The sequence below is a fragment of the Balaenoptera borealis genome (assembly GCF_965194805.1).
Source record: "Balaenoptera borealis genome assembly, chromosome: 2".
In the NCBI taxonomy this organism is placed as follows: Eukaryota; Metazoa; Chordata; class Mammalia; order Artiodactyla; family Balaenopteridae; genus Balaenoptera; species Balaenoptera borealis.
The window spans coordinates 52,063,337-52,068,436 of NC_138867.1; the positions used below are offsets into that span (position 1 = coordinate 52,063,337).

Sequence of the window (5,100 nt, forward strand, 5' to 3'; positions counted from 1 at the left end):
AAGAGGAAAGATAAGTAAACTAGCAATCCAGCCATTTATTAAAACTGATTTCCTCACCAGACTTTGGAGGAAAAGATAAGTCGAATCATTAAGTTCACTTTCTCTCTTCATTTGCATACAAGAAACTAAGCCAAAAACATAAGTGGAAAATTACTTATGTAAAATTATCTCAGAATTAGATGGAAAAAATGTATTGTAATAGAGTTTTTATAATCAAGTTTCTTTTTAAAAATTCTGTATATATAACAGGCTGTTTATCAAAAATTAAATGAGCTGAAGTGTGGAAAGGAGGTTCAAAATATATTGAACTCCACAGTTTTGAAAAACATATTCAAAAGAAAGTTTGAAGAATTTTTCTTATGCAGTATGCATAATGTCTTAGAAATTCTTCACTATACTAGAAATGTTAAATTATTATAGGTTTCTTGAAGCAAATGCTTTGTTAGTTCAGTACTGACATGGATATAACAGAACACCATGTTTCTCTTGAAGGTCTGTTGTATACTGTACAAAACTGGGAAAGTTCTGATACTGCCTACCTATATTCTCTTTGCCAATGTTAATTTATTATATTTTAAAAGAGAATGAGGGCTTCCCTGGTGGCGCAGTGGTTGAGAATCTGCCTGCCAATGCAGGGGACACGGGTTCGAGCCCTGGTCTGGGAAGATCCCACATGCCACGGAGCAACTGGGCCCGTGAGCCACAATTACTGAGCCTGCGCGTCTGGAGCCTGTGCTCCGCAACAAGAGAGGCCGCGATGGTGAGAGGCCCGCGCACCGCGATGAAGAGTGGTCCCCACTTGCCGCAACTAGAGAAAGCCCTCGCACAGAAACGAAGACTCAACACAGTCATAAATAAATAAATAAATAAATAAAAGAACGTGAATTTCTTTAAAAAAAAAAAAAAAAAAAGAGAATGAAACAAACCATGAAGACTCATCCAATTTCCTATTGAATTTTTAGGAGTGCTACATATTAAATGGAGTATAACTAAATAGCCCCAGAGAAATTAGGCTCTTCACTGGCCTAGCTATAATAACCATTTTTATCTTATCTTATTGATCAGGTTGTTACAAAAAGTACTAAAGGAAATAAGTAGTTTAATAATATCATACAGTAGGATATCTTTCAGTGTGATTTGTATCAGCAAAATCAAATTTTATGTATTTATTTGTTTGTTTGAAGCACAGTCAATTTATAAGTGTAAGGAAGCTTAGCTAAGTAGAAGCAGGGGTTCCACGTTAGGTCCTGAGAATGACATTACTACCCACTATGATGGTTCATGGAGCCCAGAAACATTTCTTATTGAGTCTGTTGGTCAGAACCTGTGTCAACAGTTTTTCTAGTAGTGAGGCCTTTGCTGCATTCTTCATTGATTGGACATAAGACCTCATATTCCATTGCTCCAGTAACTAATTCAATTAAACCAGATGTTAGTTTTTCAACACAAATCTCATGAGTACTTGAACAAATCCTCAGATCCAAGATTAGGCATTGAATGATTTAAGGTAATTAACATATATTCTGACTAGGTTGATTGGTTCAGGGAAGGGAAGTTGCCCCAATTCAAGCTAACTAGACACAGGCCCAGAATTTCTGCTTGACTGTTACAGGGAAAGTAGACCTAACATCCCACTTAAATGTGAACATGAAAGAATGTGATATCTGAAGCTGCTACGGATATCCCTGTGACCACAGGGGAAGGTCCATTCAATAGCAAAGTCAACACAAGTAAGACGGAGAGTTGAGTTGATACTGATAGAACCATGTTCTGGTGACAGGATTTGAGTCCCTCCCTTGCCTACGTTAGCCTTCCTCCTGAGTTTCCCAGATATCTACTCCAATAAAGAACCTTGAGTAAGCCAGTTGGGGTTAGGTTTTCTGTTAGTTGCCACCAATATCTTTCTTATACTTACAAAACCTTAAGAAGGAAAGAATATAAGTACAGGGAGGAGTCTAGGGAATTGTTAACTGAAATGTATGTACTTCTGATAAATTAGTAGGGTGGACCATCTATTGAAAGTAGGATAAAAGTAGGGGAAAATGTTCGAATTTGTAATATCCACTTAGATATAACTAGGCAGATTGTTGCAGGACTGGAGTTTTGCAGGGGAAAAGAGAGTTAGAAGAAAACACAAAAGAGTAACTAAATTGAAGGACCAGAAGATCTAGTTAGATAGCAAAGAAAAGCAAATTGGAAAATAATTGATCTATTAGCAGATAGGTGACTTGAGATTTGAAAGTAAAATAATATGTTGAGAATAAGAGTAAGAAGAGTAGCATAACAGTTGGTGTTCCAGTAGAAAACATACAGAACTCTCATATTGAGTAATTATGGAAGCATTTAGTAAAACAACTATTCACAAATGTGTATCCAAGGGCAGGATGTATGGAAACCATAGAAATAATTACCTGGGCCTAACAAAAGCAAGGTAGTTCGACAATGCCTTAACATGAAGAGGTAGGTGGAGAGAGTAGTTACCAGAAACAACAGAGGATAACTATATTGAAAGGGCCTCCTGATAGCAACTCCACACGGTGCATGAGGAATAAATTCCCTGACTAGATTCTTCTTCCTCTCTCAGATCTGTGATTCATTATTGTCTGAAACAAACTGGAAGCTAGAGAGCAAGGGAACCCATTGATGGAGTCTAAGTGGGTCTGCCTCTTGGGGCACAGCCAAGGGTAGAGAAGACTGGATGCAACAGAATGAACATATCCCTGCCAAAATTAATATGTTGAAACTGTACCCCCCCAAAGATGATGGTATTAGGAGGTGAAGATTTGGGGAGATGCTTAAGCCATGAGGATGGAGTCCTCGTGAATGGAATTAGTGCTCTTAGGAAAGAACCACAGGGCTCCCTAGCCTTTTCCACCATGTGAAGATGCAGTGAACCAGGAAGCAGACTCTCAGACACCAAATCTGCCAGTGCCATGATCTTGGGCTTCCCAGCCTCCTGACTGTGAGCAACGAATTTCTGTTGTTTATACGTCATCTAGTTTATGGTATTCTGTTATAGCAGCCTGAATGGAATGAGACACTGAATGATGGATCTGAAGGGGAAAACACAATTTCTGCAAACTGAGGTTTAAGATTTAGAGATGGGGCAGATTTTAAGGATTCAAAGTTTCTGTGTGTGATTTGGGATAAATGACTAAGGTGGGATAGACTAGGTGACCACTGCAGTCAAAGGGGCCTGGGAATTGTTAGGCTCGAGGGCTGTGAACATTCAAGTCACCAAAGACACTGATGGTGCCCAAGTAGAGAATAAGTGTGGGCAGGTCTCAAAGCCCTCTCTGACTGTGGGTGAATAACAGGAGACCAGAAGTCAACAGCAATTAGTGGGGAAGAAGCGTGGCCCAAAGGAGTTGTTTTATATACTGGATGATGAGGACCAATGGGGTCTCCTCCTTCTCCCATCTGTCCATTGTAGAAGAATATGATAATGAACAGCTTTCCTGGAGAAGTCTAAATGCAGGTCTGTTCTAGGAAGGAAGCAGCTTCTAGGGATGGCAGATAGGAGAGGGAGTTCAGAGCTATGATATTCTGTTTTAACATTAAAGAGAAATACCTGAGATCTTTTGCATTGCAACCTGCAGTGCAACACAGCTGAAGGACATTACACCTCTCAAAGCTACTGTTTAGAAAAAAATTAACTTACCAAGATAGATCTTAGGGAGAGAAAAGAAAGGGTACATGAAATCTCTAAGAAACTGTGTTGGAACAGAAACTAAAATCCAAATAATGGTTTACAACGATTGAAGAATTTTCTTTTAAAAAATATCCAGGCAAATGAACATGCAAAGCAGTCTATGACAAACACTTCCCATTGCCATGGCAAATGAAGAGGGAGAAGAGTTAATACTGATTTTCTAAGCAAATGCTCTGCATAAGCTCCTGCTTTCAAAAACATTAATAGTGGTGAGTAGCCAAAACCAGTACACGTATGGAAAGAATATCACAATGCAGAAGGTCACGAGACCATGTAAGCAGTATGGACATCTCATTTCCATTACTTACCACGGTATGCCATAATTGTATGTTCTGTCTTCTTGACATTGCTTAAGGTCAAGGATAGTGTTTCCTTTATTCCCAGAACAAAACAGTATCATGTGGTTGGCATATAGTTGATCAGTAATTAAGTGATTTGAATCAGATGAGGGAGAGATCATCATGAACAGGAGGAAGTCTCAGCATGGAATCCGAGGGCTTCTGTAATCTGGCTTCATCGTAACTTGCTCTATTGTCCCCCACTGGCCTTAAGATAAAGCCAAACTGCTATAATGCAGGTAATGCAAGGTTATGCTAAAAGAGCAGCAGATAGTTATTTGAGATTCTGATACCTATCTATCTCTCCAGCGTTCTCTCTTTGCATGTTCCATTTTTGCTGAATTACTTGCAATTTTCCAGGCAGCCACCATATGTCATATCATTGTGCTCTCCCTGCATCTTTTGGATGTTTTTCTGCCTCCCTATTTGTTTGTGTAAACAAATTTCAAGGCTCAAGCATCTTTCCTAGTCCTACCAAATCCATTCGTAACAGAATGGATCATTCCCTGGTTGGGTCCTCTATTGGCTTCACCATTGTACTATTTCTCACTGTTTCACCTATTTACAAGTCTGTAAAACACTAGTGGATCCCAGGTTCCTTTAACGAATAGTCTTATTCATTTTGTATCTCCAGTGATTAGTGAAATAGATATCAATGCTTAATATATGCTGGTGAATGAATAAATAAATGAATAAAATTTCATGCCTCAAACATATATTCATGGAACACAATGACAATGAACTTTCCCTCCTGTGGAAAGCAGAATAATGCTCCCAGCTCCAAAGACATCCATGTCCCAGTCCCAGAGCTTGTTAATATGTTAGGCTTCAAGGCAAATAAGGTTACAGTTTGTTAAGGATGCTAACAAGCTGACCTTAAAATAATGAGTTTCTCCTGAACTACCTGGGAGAGACCGGTATAATCACATTAGGAGACAGAAAAGTAGAGTCAAAGAAAGATATGTGATGATAAATAGCAGGGTCAGGGAGATGCTATGTTGCTGGCTTTGCAGATAGAAGGAGGAGGCCATTAGCCAAGGAGGTGGGCAG

The 5,100-nt window shown here is 39.2% G+C and overlaps 1 long non-coding RNA gene across 1 annotated transcript; it reads right to left on the minus strand.

Moving 5' to 3' along the window:
• Positions 1–230: 230 nt before the first annotated feature.
• On the minus strand, positions 231–4,512 carry LOC309623981. Its single transcript, XR_014241730.1, has 2 exons — positions 923–4,512; positions 231–591 (listed from the first exon to the last, which is right to left on the minus strand). It is a non-coding gene; the product is annotated as an uncharacterized lncRNA (long non-coding RNA).
• Positions 4,513–5,100: the final 588 nt, after the last annotated feature.